This window comes from Varroa jacobsoni, unplaced genomic scaffold (genome assembly GCF_002532875.2).
Source record: "Varroa jacobsoni isolate VJ856 unplaced genomic scaffold, vjacob_1.0 scaffold_522, whole genome shotgun sequence".
Taxonomy (NCBI): Eukaryota; Metazoa; Arthropoda; class Arachnida; order Mesostigmata; family Varroidae; genus Varroa; species Varroa jacobsoni.
In genome coordinates, this window is record NW_019213424.1 from 82,697 (window position 1) to 107,413 (window position 24,717).

The 24,717-nt window shown below is 43.3% G+C and overlaps 2 long non-coding RNA genes across 2 annotated transcripts; one reads left to right on the plus strand and one right to left on the minus strand.

The window, feature by feature from the left end:
• Nucleotides 1-4,021: 4,021 nt before the first annotated feature.
• On the minus strand, nt 4,022-5,771 carry LOC147753385 (uncharacterized). Its single transcript, XR_015311373.1, has 2 exons — nt 5,218-5,771; nt 4,022-4,349 (listed from the first exon to the last, which is right to left on the minus strand). It is a non-coding gene; the product is annotated as an uncharacterized LOC147753385 (long non-coding RNA).
• Nucleotides 5,772-6,728: 957 nt separating this feature from the next.
• On the plus strand, nt 6,729-22,855 carry LOC147753386 (uncharacterized). Its single transcript, XR_015311372.1, has 3 exons — nt 6,729-7,112; nt 7,396-7,653; nt 22,650-22,855. It is a non-coding gene; the product is annotated as an uncharacterized LOC147753386 (long non-coding RNA).
• Nucleotides 22,856-24,717: the final 1,862 nt, after the last annotated feature.

A 24,717-nucleotide genomic window follows, 5' to 3' on the forward strand; every position in this document is an offset into this window, starting at 1 on the left:
TTGTGTAAGTGAGTCTATAAGATGGAGCTTCTAGGCACAATACGACGAGAATAGCCATGATTTATACTGCCTACAATACGATGCAAGCAAATGAGGCATTGTTGGGATACAAACGTATCCCCAATGATATAGTTATTGGAGAATATCTGCGGGCTAACGGTAAACTACTAGGTAAGTTTCGAAACATTGGTTAATTACTCTGACACTGTTTCATCAAAAAGCCCCACACGCCAACAGTCAATCGAAGTATGTTGTCGCTGATGCCCTTCACATGATCATGCGCGTTTAATAAAGCTGATTTTGACGACGAGTAGTTAAAGGCGTAGCCATCGTTCCGGAACTTAATTCATAATTTCAACCATGCCGTCCGCACATTCTACCGACGCACAAGGAACATACCCGGTTCCTTCGCGATTTCCTTCGCCCAACCGCAAGTGAGACATCGGAACTTAGCTACGAGCGCATGCTATCTCTAAGAGCCTGAACGATATTAAATTATGGGCATTGTTTGCGTTTGAGAGACGAGCTTTTGAATTTAATATTACTATGACTATCATTATTAACTTCATTAGCAAGCTTCCGTCCAATAGTTTTTAAGCAAGAATATATTGTCATTGATAACAATTGTATTAATTAAGTCGCTTGCCGCGTATTAGCAATGATGCTGACCATTAGAACATTAGTTCAACGATTTGGGGAACTTTAAAATGGTGAAATCTAGCTGGAGAGAACCATCCGATTGAGTGGCGACGAGGATTATCTTCGCCTAGCCATAAAAACTCGATCTTCAAGTGCCTTTTGGAAGTGCCGCCTGAGATGAATACTCTTGCCTTTCTAATCCCACGTAAGAACCTTTGCCAATTGCATCGCAGCGAGGGTGGTATGATAGTTACCGAGCCTGCACGCTACCTTGGCAAAAGTATAGTTCTTGACACCTTAATTAACTTGCTAATCTACTTTGTCACCGGAAAAATCGAACTTCTCACATTTAAGCCGGCAACTTCTTAGAGATATTTCGAAAGCACATTATAATGTTTGAACTTGACTTGCATCTCTATTTTTATTTTATTTATTTTTGCTATAACGGACCCTTCTCTCCTATGCGCAGTTCAGTAAGGATTATTGGCACCTTGCACAATCTGTATACATTTGCGTAATGTAGCCTCTGAGTCTATTGTCTATTCTTCTTGCACATTTTAAGGATCTTTTGGACATCACATAAATGAAATCCTACAAACACGATTCGTGTAGCTCTTGCCGGCGGTCCTTTTCAATGAGAAGTTATCATGTACTTATCTCTATCCAGTATGTACAATTTATACATCGATTTTGACGTTCTGCCACTTCGGCTGTCGCTGCTGCTAGATTCTGGCATATGCCCCGCAGAGACAAATAAATAGAATACGTATAGACATATTTACGTACGTTTTACAACGATCATGTCATGTTATTGGGTTCTTCTTTGAGTGCTCGTCGTTGTTACGTTGGTTCACTATAGTGGCTGCCTTATGTATTGGCCTTGGTCGCTGATGCAGCAGAACTTCCTGCCGGCCTACGTGGATACCGTCTGCAGTCCGCATCCCCTTTTTCTGGTGCTACTGCCACCTACAGGTTCTTCGATGGTCGATTTTTGCCTACTATCTTCGAATGATGCGCTTTCCCCTTTTGGACAATCATTATTTGCCCTAGTTTTAGGGGCTGCTGTAAAGTAAAGAACGGGCTTCACTCAACGAATGCTGCTAATTTCTGGCAGATGGTTCGATTTCTGATTCGACTGTTAGAATAACAAGCTTTCAATGAAGATTTCAGTCATCGATTAGTCTCGCAGCTGTACGCAAAGCTCCTTTGATTCGGAACGATTTAACCGGGCAATGCCTTTGGCCAGGCCTTTGACAGGTCGAGAAAGCGCCATCGCACTTCCAGATCAGGCCAAACGAGGTTATTACAGATGGTGCACTATATATTACTCTTCACATAATAATATATTTACGTGGGTGTGAGCAGCGGCCATGTAGCCGCAAGTGTTACGGTAGCATTCTAGCTTGCACTCTTTTTCCATCAAAGAGACATTTCTATTTTCTTCTATTTGCTCCATCGCCGAAATAAGAATATATGTTGTGCTGGTGTTATTCGACAGCTACATAAGCTCCAGTCGATACAGAGCGCCACTGCTTCAAAAGTTACGCAGTAGCACTATTGTTCTTGCTATTTCTTGTGTAGTTGTTCTCTGTCTGCTATCGTCACTGCCTGCCCGGTAAAGAGCAGACAGTTTCTGAATAGTTACCAATGTGAGCGGTACAGTCTCTTTTTGAATTGCTCAGCACTGAGAATAGGTGAACGAAAGAAGGTTTAGTCGACTGAGAAGAGATAGACTAGTAGAACACAACACTGAAGGAGTCCATTCTGAGCTGTGAACAGCAAAGGCCTAAATTAGGCCGCCGTCGGTACGCCGATAGCTGCGAAGTGTACTGCATTGCTGTTACCTCGTCGGCAAGAACGGATGCCAGTCAACCCTAAAAGGATTCGTGCGAGGCCTCGCAACTATGCCGCAGCTCCAGCCGGCCGGCCTACTAGGAATTCGTTTTAAGGGGAGTTAGCGGACATTAGTAAAGGACGGAGTACGTAACAAGTCACAATGTACAGCGAATGAATTAATTGGTACCTCCTTTGCCATTTTTATCGTTTATTGTATAATCTGTTAAATAAAAAAATATGTTGGCGAATTTATTATTATGTTAGGACCGCGTGATGTTGTTAATGTAAATAGACTACTATTGTTTCCTGTCGTTTCAACTTAGTTTGGCCTAAGTAACTAGCAAACAATGTTGTAGCAACGAATTCTGTTGTGTTACGTAGCAACTCTAGCAGGTTTCCCCCATTTGTCCTCGTCTCAGTAGCTTCTGTATTGCATTATTATATATATTTCTCTTTCTCTCAGCGGGATCATCGTTGAATAATGACGTATTACGACACAACAATCCTTATTCCGTTGGCAAACCCAATGAAGTAAAACGTATAGAGGTGGTAAACAGGCCAATCATTATCTAATATCCAAAGAATATAGCCAAGGTAGATAGGGTTACGTTATGGCCATTCGAAGAAATAAGTGCATCGGTGGGATTCTACTGGCTTCTCACTTTTACACGGTATAAAGGCAGCATTTCTCCATATGATTAAGGACTTCGCGCGCGAAGATAACTAGTTTTTTCCCCAAATCGCAGGTACACTCTTGGCGTTCCCATAGTGATAAGTACTGTAGACCGGCCTACGTGTGTGGATTTGCCTGATGTACAATTTGCTCTTCTCTTATATAGAGTGCAATGGGATATACAGATTGCTCCAACCTCTAGTTAAATTAAACGATTCGACTATTCCAAGTCTCTATTCTAATTTACGTCAATGGAACAGGCGAACAAGACGCAGCTCGTTTGCTAGCGTCGTCTGTGTTGAACGCATCCCTAATGTAGCATGCCCTTCAACATGTGCTATTTGTCCTATCCTAAGTTGTATATACTACTACCTTCTACAGTTATAGCGTTTCTCACACTGCTTCTGTTAATTTGTCCACGCATAGTTGGAGCCTAATTCTTAAGCCGCTAATTGCGACAGTACGCAACTGTTCATTGAATCGCTGCTGTATGACATAATCGGCCCCCAGGAGCAGTCAGAGGAACCAAGAAACCTCGGCGTCGTTATTGTACTAGCGCCCTGACGCTTGCCACCACTGCCGCCGCCGCCTCCGCCTCCGCCGGCTCATAGGACGAGTCAACAATGTTTCAATGCGAGCGTGTCTTTTTTGTCGAAAGGGGCGTCTTCAATCGCCGTTATTCCGGTTTCTGCACGGTTCCAGCAACCGTAGCGGAAATAGGGGCGGCACCAGCAGCTTCTCAACTCACACGAACGATATTGGTAGCATTCTCCAAACTTAGAATAGTGGCGGGTAAATTAACGAAATGTTAAGATTCACGCACAACTCAAACAGAGCTACACCTTGTCGAATACTCAATAGGATAGCGCCTGATCTATTTTCCAACCATTTTATTTCACTTTATGCGTTTGTCTTTTTTCTACCCCTACCAGTATTATCGCTACCATTGAAGGCGATCATCGGTCACGCAGGTCGATCCGCTAGTGTCGCTAGAAGTCGACACCCCCATTTCTATCTTCCCGGCCACCTCTTTTCTTCTCCTGTCCAAGTCCTAATAGAACAGGTTCTTCTGGCAAAAGGTTGCGCGGTCAGCTCGTTATCGGCACGAAGCACCACACTATTTACAGAAACGCTACACGTCAAACAACATCGAAAGCAAGCGACTTATGTAAGGGTAGAAAAGGTAGAAAAGCAAATGTATCTGAAAGCGGCAGAAAACAAAACGAACAACTATGATTGGTATCGTTGTCGTCGTCCTGATCGTGTAAAAGATAACCAGATAAATCATTCATCCACATCAGATAACACACGAACCTAGACGATCGAGGCGCGTGGCAGGCGTTTTCAAAATTCTGCAACAATAGATGAGTATTTATCTTATTTATATACAACGTCGTGTCGGTGGCTTCAGCATAAGCTTTTTCACCTACATTGAAGGCGACGCCAGTCCTCACAACGATGTGTGATTGTATCATTTTCGATGTTCTTGTTATCTAAAACTATTATTTCTGTTTCCTTTGTCGAAAGAGCAAACTAGGAATTTTTGCATGGGAAAATAACTAGAGCGACTAGCTACATATAAAAAAAATATGATTTGACAAAGGCTTCCGTAATTTGTGTTTCAAAAGGTTCTTCCACGCGCCTTGATGATCGGAGCCAATCGCGAAAAACGGAATTCCCATCAATTTGGATCCGCACTAGCAAGTTTCTCGTTCGGACGTATTCTCAGATGTGATCGCTTGCCCGGCAGTAACTCCTCGGCCACTCCATAACAACAGTGACGTTAAGCAAAATAGAAGGCACACCCATATTGAAGTACAGTTTTTGTTCTATTCGAAAGATTTTCTATACGTTGAAGCGCATCAATGGCAACTGTGTCGTCAGTATGAGAATCCTAATCCTACTTCAGCTGTCCATTATCCTACGACCCGATATTGTCTATAATAAATCTAGCTAACTTTTAAGCTAGCAAAGATATAACAATGCCTCAGCCTCGGAAATATTAGCTTTGTCAATGAGTTTTTAGATAATTATCGGTTACTGTTCTCTAGTATTCTTAATGTACTTACCATTGTTATTGCGGCCAAATCTGCCCATCAACCTGCCCCTGTCATGTATAGTGTTTGTGTGTATACTACACGATATGATGTATCGACGCTTCGAAGAGGTGCATAGCCGATTCTAAAGTAGCTGGTGATGACCGCCGATGTGATTGGCCTGACTGGCGCCAACTGACAAATGACCATAAATAAGGTCGCCTAGGCCAGTACATACGCTCGCAGAAGCACAGGGTGTAACAGAAAACACAGCACAACTAGCTGATATGCACACAAACAAACGAGCTCGTCGTACCAACGCAGATAGCTATCATATATCCTTTGCTATATTCGTGCGTTTTTTGCTGATGATTTCATAGCCTAACCCGACAATGAACGACCACTGCTACAAACTGTCATACGTACGTTAATCTTCCATTTATATATCATCGTACAAGCTAGAGTATTAGCTATTGTTTTCATACCATATATATATATATATATTTATGGTTCAGCTTTAGTATGATGGACGTACTAAAATGTGACAATCTCACAATACTAGTTAGCTGGCTAGATACACGACGAGACTGAGTGGCACGATTTGTTTTTCTAGAAATTTACAATAAGTGCAGGTGATACGTATCTGCAGCCCGTAGCGCCTTGTAAGCCTAGCGCAGTGGATATTTATAGACTTTGCTGTACACACGTGCTATAAAGGTACACGTAATAATAACAACACCATTTCATTATGCAGCTGGAGCACTGCAGACGCTGTCCGTACCGCAGTGGTAGCTGGATCGATTGGTTTGTCGAGTCGTACCTTTTTATAGACGCTATTATTTATCTAGCTTGACTCTAGCGCCCTCTCACTTCCAGCCATTCTCTTCACGATACTTTCTCGACCGTTGACGCTTCTTACACGCGTCCCTTTCAATCCGTAATTGTCGTCTGTCATCGCCTTGGCAATGCGCGGAGTTAGTTGGCCAAATTCAAATCCGCTACTGCTACGACCCCCTGGCCAGCCATAGATCCAACTAAACCTTTCGCGTCCTACCTGCGGTATTGTCGTTTGGCATTGTATCAGCCCGCTGGTCCCTAGCACTAAGCCTTTGCCCGGACTCCAGCCTAGGTGACCATATGATCCGCAGGTAAAGATAGGCTATCACGTGGACAACTGTGCATCCATTACTAACTCGAATGTTAACTAAGTTGTTAACTAAGTACCTCGTTCGGCAACAGCTACAACGCATGAACGAATACGAATTTCTTAAGAGAGAACGATTCTTCCTCCCTAACTATGAATGAGCAGTAAACGGCGATTTTCATTTGCATCCTTTGCTAGGCCAAGCCGAAAGGCCTATTGCATCGCTATTGTCAAAACTGAAATTATAACATACAGATCTACGTAACTGAACACAACATATCTATTTGGGAACCATCCATTGTATTGCATTTTTTACTTTTTAAAATTAATTAATTATATTGTATGGATACATACAGGCACCCATCATTTAGCAAAAAAAACGAATCACTTCCAGGAAACGTTCCGTATAGAAATGAAGTCGTTGTGCAAACGTAAGCTAGGAGCGTCTCAAGAACGGGACGTTTCCTTAAAAGATGATGACACTTCCCTCAACTGTCTCGTGAACTTTCTGAGATTTCATTGCTGCTATAAAAAAAAGAACAAAGAGGTCACAGAAAAACTTGCGAATTCGACCAGGAACACAGGCTACAATTCGTAAGCCCTACCATGGCGACTTGTTCCAGCCCAACGAAATCCATCGCCGACGCAATGCTTTCAGTGGTAGTCATCATGGATACTAAAGCGAAGCAGGAAACGACAGATGTCGTAAGAAATAAATACCCTTAATACTGCTATATACACACATAGATGAAAAAGTGCAGACGTAGAAGAGCTCCCTTAGTCGGTATGTATTACTATCTGTCAATTCGGTCAGATCCCTGTGAGCTTTCTGAGCCTGAGAGTGAAAATGTTATATATATATATATATGTATGTATATAATGATGGTGAAAAGTCAGTATGCTTCTCGCATTGCTCTAGTAGCCACCTGCTATGCTGCAAGCTGTAAGCGTATAGGATACATTATTGTTTCTTTTCATTCGAATTAATATATTTGTTCAATAATGGATTGTATGAAAAAGAAAGGAAATGCAAGACTACCATTATGGATAAACTTTGACGTTTTCAGTTGGGATAGTTCAGCTGGATGGGTGCTGGACAAACTGCCTCTAGGAAGGTTTTATCAGGCTGATGGAGAGGTACCGAAGTAAAATCACGATTTAGCAAGCTAACTTAGCAACTGCCCAGCGTAGCTGTTTGTTTGCTGGGGTTGGTTGAGCTCTTAAGCGCTACACACCGCTTACTTCGAATGCAAGATCCTGCGTATCATCCGTCGTTTAACTTGCCAGAGATGGCGTAAAGTTCATTCTCGCTTCCGACTAAATAGGTATGAAACTTCTTCTTTCTAGGTCGCTGCTAGCCGCTGCTTTGCTTTCTCCTGGCTGAAACGCTCTGCCCTAACGTTAATTGCAGTATGGCACTATATAGATGTGATCTTCCCGACTTTTACTTCAATCGTCGTCCAGATGTTTTCTATAGGCACGAGCTTTGTAGCTTGGCAGCGTCTGTATTACGTACCCATATGGCGATCGGCTACACGGAGACCATATTTTCACAGGCATTGTATTTTCACTCAGCTCACAAGACAATAAAGCTGACTTATAAGTCAAGCTGTACCAACCCATAGCCATACTTAAAGTAACGTTTTTTTTTTGAAAAGTAGTGATTTTGTGTAGTTATATTAATGAAGCGGATTGCTATTGGCTGATGCGGTCGTATCGCACATTGATTTGTGTTTCTAGGACGATCCTTAATTCTAAGCTGTAATTGGCAGCCGTGTGATTTCGGTATTCGAAGTAACTAGTAAGTATAAAATGTGCATACAACTTATTGACGTTCTCAGGCTGAAAACTTCATGTACATTTGCTGACGCCTATCACCAAGGGTCGCCTGTAGTCGGCTCAACTTCTCAACTTACAGTACTTCCTAATAACGAATTGCTTATGTGTTCTTTGGAATATGGTCAATTATAGTTTCGCAGTACAATCATCAAGTTAGCTTTAATTAATTATTAAGATCAGGGAAGCGACATTATCATTAAGCTTACAATATTTCTTGAGCTCTGTGGTTGTTGTCAGCATAATGAATAGTAATGAACGGAAGTTACATTTTTTACAGTCGAAAATATGTAAAGCAAAACTTCAGGGATTTCAAAGTGTGTATTTGTAATCGCGCAAATGCGGTTTGGCATTTTCCCCCAATTGGATTATCAGAGGTTCATTAATTTTTTTTTTGTCTAAACTTCTAAACCGGATATTCGACCCTGACTTGATGCACTGAGTGCGCCTCATTACATTGCCTCTCATATAGAGACACAAATATAGCAGTCGTGTTACAACGCGTCCACATAACATGTATGTATATGGACGCGTCAATCCAGAGATGGACCGAGGTATGCTTATATATAGTCAGACAATCCAAATGTACAGATAAACGTACCAGAATCAGTTTTGTTTCTCTGTCGAGCAAATTTACATAGCTCACGAACCCGACACGCGTTATTTAGCAAACCTATGTTTTCATATTTCCCGTCTTAGTCCTTTTTCCTTCTTGTTCTCCGTATCACATCGTAATCTGTGCGCACGATAGATTTGTTTGCACCAAGAACTTGATGAAAACTGATATTAAAATTTGTAGGGCATGGTCTTCGTCGCTGTTAGACAACGCTGACACTCAGAGGAAATGTTAAAGACGGCGGCTGTGTGATGCAGGCAACGGTAGCAACCGCATTTTACCAAAAATCCACCTGATCACTGAGGGGTAGGACTCGCGGTTTTGGCTAGTGGCCGTCTCCAAATTGTGGTAGGTCATTCGGCCATTTGAGTGCTATTTTAAGCTGCAGGTGCTTAATAAAGATCCACCAACGTTGATCAGTCATCATCCCGTACCATGACGCGGCCCTGCGACGCTAAAGGTGTCCTTTTTTGTTCCTAGCCACACAGTTTCATGGAAATCAGAAAACACTGGATGATAGGAGTTTTGTGCGACCATGTTGCCACTGGCTGGCTCATATGTCAATAAGAGGTTTGGCAAAACCGTTTCAATAGAAAACAGTAATGTTATTAATTTGCACAAAGCTCGATTATATTCTGCTCTATCTGCGCGTGTCCGTGCTGTACTAATGAGCAATCGATTTACGGATATATGTAAAGAGGAAAAGCGCTCGTTTAGCTATTGGACTGATGAGCAATAAGTAGATCGTAATGCAACGAGATCTTCAACAAGACGTCTGGGTTGATATACAGTAGAAATCAATGAGGACGTTGCTGAAGAGAGAGAAAGGCTGGGTGTTAGCCAGTATTTACACGGAAACGGCGACTCGTGATGAGGCTATCAGGATGTTGGTGATAGCTGGTGAGGAAACAGCTTCCGTAGAAATCGGCAGATGAAGAACAAGCTGCCGTAAGTAATACCTGACTATCGCGCACTCAGCTATCACAAGACATAATATCGTCAATACGGGTTGGTTTGCATCGATGACATTCGCAAGAAAAACACTACTATTTCCACAAACATGCAGTCCGTATGCTTGGATTAACCTTTTCGTGTATGCTATAGAGCAAACGGCAGAATCTTTGAGGTTTACTTTGTTTTGGGTAAACAGAAAACTCTGCTGTCGGACGTATTTTATTGACCTCTTACTTGCCGTACTACTTTTCTATGGCTAATGAACCAACTACGTGTATTTCGGGGGAGATGTCATGCAGTTTTCCACCTCGTTTTATCCGTATGATTGAATAGATAGACCAATAGCTTTGTTGTTTTCTTTGGCCGCCTCTCCTTATGTATGATGCGTGTGTGTGTGTGTGTGTATACCCACTGCTAATATTATTTCTGCTTTCAATAGGTCCGTTCGTGCAACTGTCTCCAATAAGGATACGCAATGGTCAATGTTCATGGAAATTCAGTCACTTGTCTAAAAAGATTTAATGATCTTGGTACAAATAGTACATTCAGCGACTTATTTTCTATTTCAGCCGACCTGGCCTACCTTCTTCTGTCGACCAAAGTCCGAAAAGGAAAATTGGGTTGTTCCGTTGCGCAACTTAGAATTTGTGCCAGGACAGCCACCTCTACCACCGCTGTCCTCGTTTTAGGCCGCTGGCCCGTGGCCCAAGCCACAAGTGGCTGCTGGTGTCAGCAGTAGCAGAATATGTTACACAGGGCAGATTTATCCTAGGAAATACGTACGTTCGACGAACAGCGAGATCCTCCGAAGTCTACACCTATATAGCTTTATATAGGCTCCCCATTGCTGGTGATTCAGCATTATAAATCAATCTCTTGATTAAAAAAAATTTCCTTCTGGTGCTACTGACTGATGATGCATAGCAGTCTGGGTCACTTTGATTCTGATGTGGCGTCCTCTTTGATCGATAGAGACTAGTAAGTAAACGCATCTCTTAAGAGCTCGATGCAGATGAGTGTCGTAGAGACTGGCCCTTGTTGCCGCTCACGTATCACGTCCTATCTTCGATATTGAAGTTAAAACGTTTCGAGTAAATCTGTATACAGCTAGTACAGTTAATTTATATAGGGATAATACCAGCACGCGAATACGAATAATCGGGAAAGTCTCCTACAACACGATATAATTGATAATTGCTGACCAGATCGATGATACTCTTGTAGCCGTAAATAGATCCCATTGTTAGCGTCATTAGGGAGCGCTTAATATGAGATGTACAGCACCCTGGCTCTATTTTCCCACAACGTCCTTTGCCTTTACCTCGAGATCGTTCTCGTATTCTGTTGCCAAGTGTGGCCATTAATTATGGTTGTGCGTAACATACTATTAGTTATGAACGCCGCAAGCTATTTTTGCATCCAGGCCACAAGTCAAGGTAAGAAAGTATCTAGGCTGAGAAGGGTACCGTTCACGGCACTACACAGAAACTTAAGCTGCCTGGTAGCGTAAAGGCTAAAGGTCGATGTCTTACGTTTCAGGTTTTTCATCCCTTGTTCTCTTGTAGTCTATTAACGGCTGTGTAATATCTATATATTACATGTAGTAATATCGGACTGCTACTTCGTTAAGTTTCTATTGGAAATAGCGTAAAAGCGAGATATTAGACACATTTGCTGATGCGCAACAAGTGGAAATAACGGGCCCTGTAAGCTTGTTTCAATGGCACCCTGTGGGTCGGATACACCAAGCACGAAGCTCTAATTGTGGCCCTTCGAGGAGACAAGATGTTGAAGACGTTAAAGGTGATAGATGGACGTACAATTGTATTGACGTTCGGTCAAACCGATTAAGACGTCGGCGCTGAGATGGGCAAAAAAAAGGAGGCACCGCATAAAGTTCGTGCGCACTGGACTGGTGAAGTTGACCCACACAAAATTGGGAGAATTGTGTATGTATTGATCTATTGGTGACCGGATAGGACCAAGTAGGGCCGTACAGGTTGAGCGCCCAGCTTGAAATTTCTGTTGTGCAGCAGCGGTAGCAGTTTCTTCTTCCAGAGGAAAAGGCTTCTGTTGAAATACGCTGAACTGCTACTGACGAACTTCATCATTAAGTCCGTCTACATATGCATAGTTACGTATATATACATACAGTGTTCTATTGAGCTTCAAGTCCACAGCGTAGCCTTCCCCGTTAGGAATACCGATAATCTTTGGAGGCCAATCAAAACATTCGACCTGTCTGTTCTAAGCCGTAGGAAAATGCAGTAATTTTTTGGTATTTATACATTTCAATCCAATTTCGTTTTCCATGATTCATTTCTCAAGTATCAAGCATCGCTGGAGGAGACTTGTTGTGATTCAGTCTGAAAAGCAGCACTGCGTACTCATTCTTTTCCACTGCTTCTCACTCACTGCTCCGCCTTTATTGAGATATTGCTCACAAATACATAGCTGCTAGCCAAGTTGAGGCAGAAATGGAGGTCATCGCAAGTAATACGCCTGTACCCTGGTACATGCGTAGGTCGCGCCGTCTCCCCTGTCTCACAATCGCGTAAATTTTTCGTCTTTCCGCCGGTAGAAAGTTTGGCCACGCACTGGGCCGTTGTATTCGTTAAAGAGAGACATTCTAAGGGGAGCTGTCTCTTCCCAGTTCGACCTTTTTTTTGCTCGTCCTATTGGTCGACTGATTAGTACGAGTGCTACCGGTACGGTGATATCTGCCCCTCTCTCCGGTTTCTTCCTCCGAAATTTGGCACAACTCCAACGAGGCGTAGATTCCTCTAGCTGGCCATTGATAAATGCTGTCAGTCGATCCACTGACTGCACCAACAGCAACGGTATTAACAACAACATAGAAACGATGCTTACGGAGACGACGACAAACCAATTACTTCGGGACTTTTTACCACGCTTCCATCTTCACCATTCGGCCGACAAACGATCTGACCCTCAACCAAATGTACCGAACGGTCACAGCTACCGATATCGGCTGGCACGCTTGATACTCGCTGCAATAACACGCTGTTGTGACATCATCAATGAGCGTAGCTCTAGTTGTACGCTACTACGCTATGTTGTACAGGAAGCGCGTCAGCGGCAACCGTAACAGCCAAGATGGCTGCCTCGCCCGCAGCAGCCTTCCGAGCCCTCGCCTTATGTCGAATTGAGTCACGCTGCTGTTCGCCGTTAACCGGCATACGAGCGCATTTACCTCAGTATCTATTGCCGTCAATGGCATGCCGGCAGAGATTGAAAACACTACGTTATACATGTGCATTTCTCTGCTCGACGAAACGTAAAGTTCTCTCCTAGAACGAATGGCTACCAGTATACGTTACAAACAGTAGAGTATGGTTATTTTCAGATTTAAGAAAATAATACGAAAAAAGTTTACGACAAAGCTATATAATTATGGTGAACAACAACTGCTAGCAGAAGAAATCCAATCCTAATAGGCAAACGATGAACGTTGAGGCCAAGCAGCTGCTGTTTGAGGCTCACGTAGCATCAGCCAAAGGTCTCCGGCTACCAACCGTTACCACAACATTGACATCGTCGTTGACATCGAAAATCAGCAGCTGTAGCAGTAGCGGTCTAGGCAGCGATGGCGCTTTGTAGTTTTCATTGGGCACGCGGAACCTACCTACAAAAATAGGAAATAAGGCTCGCGTAGGGATGGAACTGCGAATGACGGCAAAATGGCGACTCCCACTATAGGGTGTCGAAGGGAAGAAGGATTTTCCAATCAAAAACATTTCTAATTGAATAGTTCATTGTATCGTTGGCAGCAATGTCTTAAAGCTTACTATGTTTCCAAAATATACGTTGCATCGTTCATCAAAGACATTGAGGTCTGCAGTGCACAACTTATTCATCGCGCCCTTGTAGGTTCGTATTCGGCTGTAATAGTCATTTCTATGTAATACTTGAGAGGTGGAGGAAAAGTCTTCAGTTTTCAGTTCTATTTTTTTCGTCATGTTGCGCACTATTGCCGCTCGTGTCCATCGTGTCTGCCACGTGTTTCTTTATTCTAGACTAATACACATCGAGTGGAGGGATATTGCCACACATTTTAAACAGAGTCGTCGTTTTGCTTCAGGTGACAGGAACGGGACTTGACAGAGTTGGTGTAGGATTTTAAGAGCTTGTTAAATATCGTATTCGTGAAGCGTAGGTTTACAGAAGCTTCGGTTCCTACCGCGATCTGTACCGCCGCGACCATTGCCCATTCTATCGCGTTCTCCATGGAGTGCTACCGTGCGAGAGGAATATAAAGTTTTGTCATCAAATGGCCATGGGCAGAGTAGCAAAGGAAACTTGCTAAGTCATAGCTCATAAACGATAGTCCTTAGCCAGCAACTGTAGAAGCGCAAGGAACAATGGATTTCCAGCTTGCCCTCTCGTCCTTCCCTCTTCGTCTAACTCCCACCAGCCCAGACACCGTCACTGCTACTCTTTTGAGATTATTGACAACTACCGGCAGCCTTAAACACCATAGGACCCGCGGAATGGTCCTGTTCGTTTTATTTGCTGTTTTTTTTAGATTAGAATTATGGACGCTCTTTTTGTCTATTTGCACTTCGGCTTCCCTATGTGGTGCCCTCTTTAAAGGCGGATGAGTTCTAGTTGTATACGCACCTATGTATGCATATGTCTAAGTATTAATGAGATTCTATTTAAGTACACTGTTTCCGCAGTTCTATTTGCAGAAGATCGCTGTAAGGCAATATATAGGATGTGAACATACGATATAAAGATGCTTGTATCTCTATATTTATTATCCATTACAAATTAGCCCCATCAGTTACTATGTACAATTATACACTTATCATCGTACATTGTATATGAATCGTGCGGAAGCTCATTCTGAAGCTGATTAACGGAATTTATAAGGAGTTCCTTAATTAGGTTATTCGGTGCCAGAGAGCATATTATACTTCGTTCACATCCAGGCATCGTAACACCTATAAGTACCTAACAGTACTGCTTGTTAAAATGTACCTGGCAGTATCTAACAACAAACAGCTATAATTATTTAGAATTTTCCTATTAAAAGAAAAATCACAGATATTTCTAAGAAATGCTTCTGGTGTTCAGCTGCTATCGACTACGAGAATTTAAGGATTATCAATCGCAGCATTGCCCATCGATGCGTGGACTTAAGTCACTATCGAACGCCTATAAAACGAGAATCGTGTGTCTACCTCTGGGGAACATTTTTAAAGGCCAACTAAAAGTTTGGCTTTCAAAAAGAAACAAACGTATAATACGCTGCGGCGGATAAGCAATAAATCTAGGTACTAAACTAAACGTTATTTGAACAAACGTTCTACGGCTGTGACGGTTATTAGAGATCCGTTCTGGCTACGGTGCTATTAGATGAGTTACCGTTGTTTTTAATTGTTGTTTGCGCTACTCTTATAACACTGTATTTGTTTTTCTTATGTATAGATTTCCACAGTATTTATATATACACGCTATAACAGTATACGCTTCTAGAAATGTATTTTGATTTAATTAATATCGATGACCTAGCTAATACTGCTGGATGGAAGCGCGAACGGCGTTAGCCATCTCGGTTGCAGACATTTTGGTTGAAACTGAGTGGCCGCTTCGTCCTTTGGCTGATTTAGACGATCTGCCTTCAGTCCTTTGCTATCTTCGCCCCCAGCTAAGGAACGGACAAACCAGTTAACAGCTTTTATGTCCATAGGCGATAGCGTCGGCGGTGACGGCAACAGATGACGGACCCTTAACAGTAAAAGTGGTGTTGTGTGGAGTATTTACGAGGTAAAAGGGCAGGCAATAACGGGACAGAAGCGGACTCGGGGTTGGACAAGGTGGTGCTTTCGTGTCCTACATCGTAAGGTAAAAACGACAGAGAGAAAGTCGGATGGAAGCTAGCCTGTTCGATATACTAACTAATATAAATGAGATATATACTCTGTACTCCCACCCAGCTAGGTTCTCGTCAACTTGGTATTTCACTCCTATACGCAGGTGGTCAGACTTAAGCCTACCGCATCCTCGTGACAGCTTCAACCAGGATGATAACCACTGTAGCATACAACAAAGATAAAAGCGGGAGGAAAAGGAACGACAGGGAGTGCAGTAACGCACAAACCGGGAGTACCTGCTATTGTCCTTTGACCACATCCCATAGCCCGCCTCCATTTGGTTACCACGCGCTCTCTTCAATCACGAAGCTTTGATAGCTCCACGCTTCGTGGCTAGATTCATCAACGCTAGCTTCTGCCCCCTTGGAATCCGCGCATTCTGCCTGGACACTGTTGCCAACCTATGCCTTCCACTTCTCTAGGCTTGCAATCAAAGCCGATGATAGATTTGCTTGCCTCTTCGACTAGCGGTAGACTAAATAATGTATGCTTCCCTCTTCGGCCACACAGGACAAGTCTCAATTCGTAGTCTCGGGCAGCTTATTTGTAAGCAGAAAACGTTCCTAAAGTATACATTTCATTTGGTTCACTAAGTTTTTTTTAACGTGAAATTCAACGCATGATTCAACCACGTAGATATTGTCTGGTAAGAGATCGAACAAAAAGTTCTAATTGAAATCGAGTCCGTCCGATTCACGGGTACTCCATATCGTTGAAATCCTTTTAGTGAAACACAAACAAGTTCAGGACAACAACCTCTACAGATTTGTTCCGTCGTTGCTTCTGTTCATTTAAGCGTAGGGGGAGGGGTTAACGAAGTTTGTAAATGGCAAGTTAACTGAATAATTACGTATTAAATATAAACTTGCGCAACCGGTAGCTGAGAAGGCTCTATGGTGACAGCGTATGGATCAACTACTATTATAGTTCTCAGATCGACGGTATAATTGAATCTACACATATGACCGAAATCATGTGTGAGGTAGTGAAAATAAGCTGTTTGGCCCGACTTAGCCTCGGCTCGTTCTGGACTTGAGTGCTAAAATGCGAGGAAACAACCACCCTGTTATGCGCATTATATCGGGCGGCTATATCGGGTCTCGGGTGCTGTTCGAAGGTCTCACAAGTTCGAAGTAGGGCTATGGGGCAGAACCCCATCTGCGCGGCAAACGGACTGTGGGGAATAACCTCAGAGGGTGGAGTCCGCTCAGGGAAGCGAGGACTTGCGAGAGCCGCAGCTCATTCACCCACCCACTGTTGCATCCCGCGTTCCCCCTCTGCGTGAACCATCAGCACAACACCTTCGGGCCGAAAGCGCCTGGCTAAAGCAACGGAGGCGACATCCACCATCTCCACCTTCAATTAGACTCTAGCGCAGCCGACAACGACGAAAAAAACAGTAACAGCCAACGCCAACAACAACAATCGCAGCTTCAGCAATAGCAGCGACCACAACAAAAACGATATCGCCGGCAGAATACCTAAATGTTTCTCGTCTCCGTTACTTCTTATAGTCGAGTGGGGCCAAACGAGAACAGGGTGTCTCCTTATATGGCTAGCTAAGCACCCGGTTTCCCGGCCTACGCCTACGCCACCGTTTCCACCAAGGACAACCAAGAGGGAGAGAGAGAGAGAGAGAGAACAAGGCACGCTCCGAGCGACGTCTTTGCAACATTCCCCGCAAATAGCGTTTCAACACACCGTTCGACGAAAAGACAGGTATATCCATATATCCGTCCGCTCACCCGCTGCCTTTTTGCTACTCTGCCCTAGACCTTCCATCTGACTAACATCCTTCACCCGTTAATCCATCTTTATCGCTCGCTTAATCAGTCCTGAGTACTTGGCGCAGGCTGATGGGACAGACAGCTATGAATCTGCCAGCACTAGGCGCTGGGGGCGTGGGGTAGGTTTCCAGGAACTTGGTAATGAAGGATACGTAGCAGTCGACCAATGCCGTCAGTTAAGTAATTCTGCAATAGACGAAATAGCAGTGCGTCATCGATGTATACAGCCAATGCTCAATAATTTATAATCACAATGATTGCTGCGAGTCAAGATCATAGTAGAACATCAAGTTTACTTTTGTGTCTTATATCATTAATGGTCTTTAAGTGCATCTCTCTCTTATACTAACTCATAAAGCATTGTAGATAAAAATGTTGCCTCTACTGATTATTTCTACTAGCTACTAGTACTTATGTATCGGTTTGAGACCCTTATGTTAAACCACACGTCAATAGCGATACGCATTTAAAATCAGTTGGGTAGTAATTAACCCAATCTGTTGGCGGGTATTGGCCTCACGACGAGCTTATAAGCCTTAACGGACTTTGCCGTTCCTCCCCAGCAAACAGGTGGTTTGGCAATTTAAAAAGCCAAATTTAATTTTAGGCTTCTATATATATATATATATATATATACCGGTGCCGTGAGTTAAGGATACCATACGACAGTGATACGGACACAGCTGCATTTGCTTTATTGTGTTGAGCACAGCTATTGGGGTGGACTAAAGAACTACTTAGGCCATTTAATAGTATAAAGCAAGGCATCTATTTATCCCTTATTTTTTCTCTCATTCATACGGTGCTGTATATCCCAACATCACCCATATAGATAGATATTGAATATCAATGTACAAAGCATTCGTATACGTAGAGCGCTAACAGCCAGGAGCACTCGAACTGGCCGCCAACGTGTCTTGCTATTACTGATTTACTCATACGTGCATGATCATCATTGTTATTATCAGTGTCCCATTATCGTACGTATCTAATATGGGCGCCATTACGGCCAGGATCATCATATGGTCTGTTGGCCGTCATTTGCAGCGCTTGTAGATCGTAAGTACCATATATATAGTACCTTCGGGAAAGGGGCGGCTCACAGACTTAGCTATACCTCGACTCATCTAAGATACAAGGGTATCATTGAGTAGCTGTCCAAAAGCTTCCCGATCCGAGAATGGAACAGCCAATGGCAATAGCGCTACCGCGCTAGCGACAATAGTATAGGATATATCAAGTCAATAGCACAATACGAGCCAACTTAGAACTACGTGTCTGTCTGCTTGCGCTTTTGTCTTTCTGCTTGTACATGCTTGCGCATCGTACGCACGTATGCAGGAACACGTGTATGAATGTACGTACTATGTAAATATGAGCGTTTTCGTATGCGTTCTCGTTCACACTTTTAGAAGAACGGTCCAAAAAAAAGCTGGCTTTAGTTCACATCGGCGCTGTACGGTCTTCACGCGGGGTCTAGATGTTAACAGAAACTGAAAACGGGATTACAACTGACAATAAGATGAGAGCTTTCGACCACGTCATCTGCTTCGCTGATGGGACTGCTTTCGCCACTTCTGCTGTTGCGACATTGAAGAAAAAGATCTGCCAGTAGTTCGTACAAGCTATATATGACAAACGTAACGGCGGCGCCGATGCGCACGTCTCTTTGAAAACAACAGGCTGTCACCTCAATGTCGTTGATCACGAAGGACCACGCTAACGTTGCTAAAAGCCGCCCTATCCATTTACGAGAGCTTGGCTGCACTGTTGAGCTCTTCCTGCTGTTGAATGATTGTATAATAATATTACGACTGCAGCAAAGGGTGGGGCGAGAACGAGAGTCATGAAGTATGACAATAAAGGGGCTACATTGCACGGTACAGTCCGAGCGTCTGTTGCGGAAATGGTGAGATTCCTGTCTGTAAAAATTTTGTGACAGAAAATGGGTTGTATCAGCCTGCTTATGCTCGGTGTTAAAAGCAGCAGGAGTGCGCTGGATGCAATGGTTGCCTTACTTAGTTTAGCTTCTCATTGCCGCGTGTCGAAACGAATTCTGTGAAAAGTAGCTGGGCCCAAAACGAAGCTCTGCTGTTCGGGATTTAAGTTCCACAAAAATGAAATTAACTTGGCTCGATTATTTCCATTTGGGACTTCTAGTTATAGACGCGTAATACAAAATATGTCAATCTTTTCCTTCTCAGCTATATTTAAATAGAAATAAACGATTTGAAAGATCACGCTCATGTGTGCTCATAACTACCTGTGTGGCATAGGTAAATAGGATGATAGTTTTGGATCGGAGTACGCTGAGCTAGTTTATCGAGAATCGAAGCGGTGGCTGACAGCTCATACAAAACAAGTACCGATAGAATAGCGATGAGATCAACGGGAAGAAAGTACAGGTGAGGCCATTGTCGTCGTCGATTCAACATAGCTATTACAGGATACCGACTGCTAGGCAGCCACTGGCAACTGCTGAACACCGTGTCCTGTGTCATGTTGTCAACGGTGCCCTGACACAAATTCTACTACCGCTGCTGCTGCGCTTTGCTCGTTGGCAGCTCGCGCACACGAGCGAACCGATTACGGTATGCAAAACGAGTTTTCGTTACTGCCGTTGGCAAGCCTTCAGGCGTATTTTCATCTTCAAGTTTCTTCTCAGAGAAACACGGAGCCGTCATGGCAATGGCAACAGCAACGGGGTCGAGCCGCGTAAGGGTACGAAGCGAAGAGGTCGGGCACCGTTGTTTTGCGGCCATTACTGCTGCTAAGTTCATTGGTGCCGATAGGCAAAGGCCATGGTGAAGCAACTCCTATGGAACAGTGCCGGATGATAGCAGCGCGGCCATTACTGCAGGACAAACATCGTAGCCCGACAGCAGTCGGTGCCTGTACAAGCGTAACAGTAGCTTTTTTTTTACGTATCCTATATAAATGAACTGCGTCGCATTGACACAGGCACACGACGAGCGGGTAGCTCCCAACGAATCAATCTAGACGCTTGCTCACCTACCTAAGCAATAGTCACTAGAGAGCGGTACGGAGCAGGCGGAACAAGAAGGGTATGTTATAGCCGTTAAAGCTTACAAAACGGTAAACGCTACCGAAAAGCTATTACCACACTATCTAGAGATGTCTCAAATTAGTATTTTAGCGAATTTGTCAAGCTGAGTTTGTTACAGCCTTTGTTTGCATTCATTTTTGCTACTCGTTCAGAACGATGAATAGAGAAAATAAAAGCAAGACCGGTTCACTATAGTGAAATTGCAATGCTCCTTAACGTTCGATGTATGATAAAACCAACTTAATAGAATCGTGATCGAGTACGAAAATATTACGTTAAGTTTAGGTTTTCATAGCCACCTAATTATCATTGATCGGAGAAGTAAACACCCTTGCTCTCACCGTTAGCGCACTTATGGAAGTAGGCGAAAGCTGACCTTCTTGTCGATCTGATGATAGGCTTATAGTCTAAACAAAGCAAATTAATTGCCCTCTAGTCGTATCTGGCACCCAACCATAATCCACCGGTCCATTGGCGCGTCTTCCGATCTTCGTCGCTGGTTAATTCCGATTTCTTACCCTTTTACTCAATACGAAGTGTCTAAAATTACGTTTCCCTCTAACTTTGCCTCATTCTGATTCCTTATCCTAAGGTTGCCCTAGTGTAGTTGAGCATCGTCGATAGTGACGTTAAGGACTCGTTCTGGTTTTATATATTGCATTTAATTTGGAAGTGTCGACATCGCCTTATATACAATAGAACAGCTAGTGGTTTTGTATTAGCGAACTACCGGAACGCACGGACGCACATAGAATGAGAAAAGGCCTTGTGAGTCGTTTAAGCAGGTAAAATGGCTTCTACTTACTATTATTAATGATACTTTACTGAAACCCCCCACTAGAAATAAGCTCACACATTCATCAAACTATTTTACACGTTACTGCACATTTTCATTGATACATGATTGCAAGGCGTGTGTGTTGTTGCACGTTTGGCTCAGCAGCTTCGGACAAATTACCCCCATCGCTCTGAGGTGCTAAGAGGGAATAGATGAGAAAAAAGCACACACTACTCGAGAGGGACTTACCAGTCGCTTGACAATCAACAGGGACGGGAGTAATTTAGGTAAAAGAGCGAACGAGAAACGAGCGAACGAATTCTGTGTCTGTATAGAGTCGGTGAATCAGCTCCAAGGCAAAACGGAGCTTACCTGAATTGTTATTTGCCAGGTTAAGGAATGAAGGAATTATTTAGAGTTTGGTCCTTCGCCCATTCGCCACGTGGAGCAGGCTCATGCAGAGCCACCAGCATGCACGACCGGCCTCGAGGCCACATCAGTTTGTTAGCGGCGAAGCGCAGAAGTTCTAGCCAGGGAAACATTCTGGCTTCCCGGTCCTCTTGACCTTCTTAGCTCCTTTCAATGCCTGTAATCTCGGTGCTTCTTTCCAATATTTGGATTCGATGTTACGTTCCGGCTAGTAAGCAACCCCACTCTTACCCGTAGATTTGATGGATAAAAATTCTTACGAAAAGAACTAATGTCTTCACGAACGTTATCACGGAAATTTGCTGTGTACTGAAGCGCCGCTACCACTAAATACGTCATGCCATGGAACAGATATCTACATAACCGTTACATACATACATATATAGCATAGCACATTTCGTAAATGGTATGATTTCGTAACGCGAACGATGACTCAAAAAGGTCTAGCCTCAACAACTAACTGCTGCCCTAAAACTAGTAAGTTATGCCTTGTATAGCACGCGCACGAAGACAAAGGCGACAGCGTTCTCAGATGTCTCAGCTGAAGCTCATCTAATTTCAAAGACTAGTAACGGTCACTTCTGTCAGCCATGTCTGAAAGTTGTTTCCAAGTGACAAACAGGAAACGCCAAAAATGCTACTATACATTAAGTAACTTAGATCATGAATCTGAATGTGCCAGTTGACGATTTGCCCTATAGCGTTTTATAACTGTCCCGGTAAACATTCTAATATTTGGAATTAGCCTGTCCCCTCCCCCTAAAAGGCACGTGCCATTTTTTCAGGGCCGGGGCGCTCGTCTTCAATGAAGACAACAATAGCTAGTAAAATTGAGTCCGTCTATTATTATACAAAGTTGACCAAAACTAGCCGACATCTTTTGCGTTCTCATTATTTACTGTAGATCAAATTAGATCATTGTTTTAGATTAATTTGTTGTCGTCTGCTTTGCAGGTGGCGGATTTTGCTCGAGGCGAACATGACATATCCTTCTGTTGCATAATCATAAGACGATGGAAAGTTGTAAAATTACCAATAAGAAGGCGGGATGAAAGGGAATCGAGATAACTACAGAAAACGTTTAACACTACCTGTCAACCGATTTCGCTTAGTATCACAAATTTAGTATTGATCATATCTCCTTGATTGCTGGAGAGCGTAAATAGACTATTCCGCACCGAAAGAATCAGCGTTGAATATGTTGGCAGGATAGTTTTGAATCCTGTTATCACGATAGCTACGATTTACCCATTTTTTCTGTCCATAGCGATATTTCAGGTGTCTAGACTGTGTCGTATCTTTTCAGGATGTAGCCTTATATTAGACTGCGTTCGCAAAGCTATACAGATCGGTTTCTGATCCTCCGGTTAACTAGGTAAGCAGCTGTTCGACCAGGTGCGTTGTGGTTCGTTTGTTATGGTAGAAGAGGCCAGGCTAGTGAAGGAGTGGTTTTCCAATGGCGGAAGTCGTCTGTCTGCCTTCAGTTCGGGCTGCGGTACAAGGAGCTACAGCTATACAGGCAAAATAGAAAGTGTGTAAAGTGCTGCGTACTCTGTTGATTTAGCGAGCGGTAACTCTGCGTATTTCGCCTCTGGTCTAAGTAGCTGCTTTTCTGTCACCGCTTTGCGCTTCAATACGAGCAGTATCGATGAGGTCAAAGAAGAGCAACCTCCCTTAACTGTGTGCGCCAATAAAAGAGCGTTGCTTCTGATTAGCGCCTTTCGCAAAAGGAACGTAAGCACAATTGATGATAGACATGATGACTAAACTGCTATGTCGTACGAGTTATACTATTTCTATTGCTACTATTACCACCCACGACCTCTACTACTCTGGCAAGACTCTGGAAGAAGTAACTTGACTTTCGTGTAGGGAACGCGAGGCTAAGGGGCGGGTATGGCTGTTACGTGAGGCTTGGGCAAGAAAATGAAAAATGTCTGCGACATGGGTCTACAGTAACATCGTACATTCACGGCCCAAGCGAAACACTTGGAATTACCTTGTCAGAATTGACTACGGCCATGGACGATAACAGCGTCGACCATCAGAGTAACCCGGTAGGCAAGAATTGAGGAAGCACAACTGAAAGGTCCTTAGATAACTCTTTTTCCACTATTTTTGCCCCCATGAAAAGAAACGTTTCCTTAGTGGGCAAAAGTCTATGGATGTCACCATTGACTACAACATCGCCTAGTAGTCCATGATGTGTATAAAGGATTCCGGTCGGAGTAAAAAGCTGTGACGAGCGACCTAAGCCAACATGGGCTCGGTTGACTGATGCATCATGGACACCTGTTCAAGGCGAAAACGGCCATCAGTCAGGGTGACGAACTTATAGTTGAAATCCGTGCATTGGGCACGTAAGAGAGCATGCACTGTCCTATCCTGGCCGATTAAAATAGCCTCCAATTTTACACACGCATAGACGGCACACATAGAGAGACACTTAAAACTAGAGTGTGATGAACCTTTTAAGCTCGATTTTACAGCACAATGTATATGCTTCTGTTGGCACGTGGAGCTACATAAACAAATAGGCTTAAGTAAAAATGCTTGGCAAACACATTGTAAAATGTTCACCCGTCACTTCGATGTGGCTGTTGTACTTCTGGTAGAATCTTCGCGCACGATTTGCCCTTGACGGACCTTATTACTAATTTTAACATTGCTACTGGAGTCAACCTTTTTATAATCAACACGCATCCAAAATGTTCATTCATCAAAATAAAATTCCTGTTTGCAGAGACTTTAGATACTAAAAGAGAACATGGGCTAAAGAGGTAAACTGAATGCTAGCTACGAAAAAAGCCCACTTCTTTTGTCATCATAACAGAATTCAGTTTCGGCCCTATTTCCTTGTATTATATATATAAGCGACGCAGTAATCTAGTTATTTGTCTGCAGCTTCATTGTACAGCATCGTTGTGGAACACGAGTAGATAAGAGAACCGCCTGTTACCTATTTTCCGTGTTAACTGTAATTTAAATGAGAAATCTTGGTACGAAGCTACCGTAACGCTAC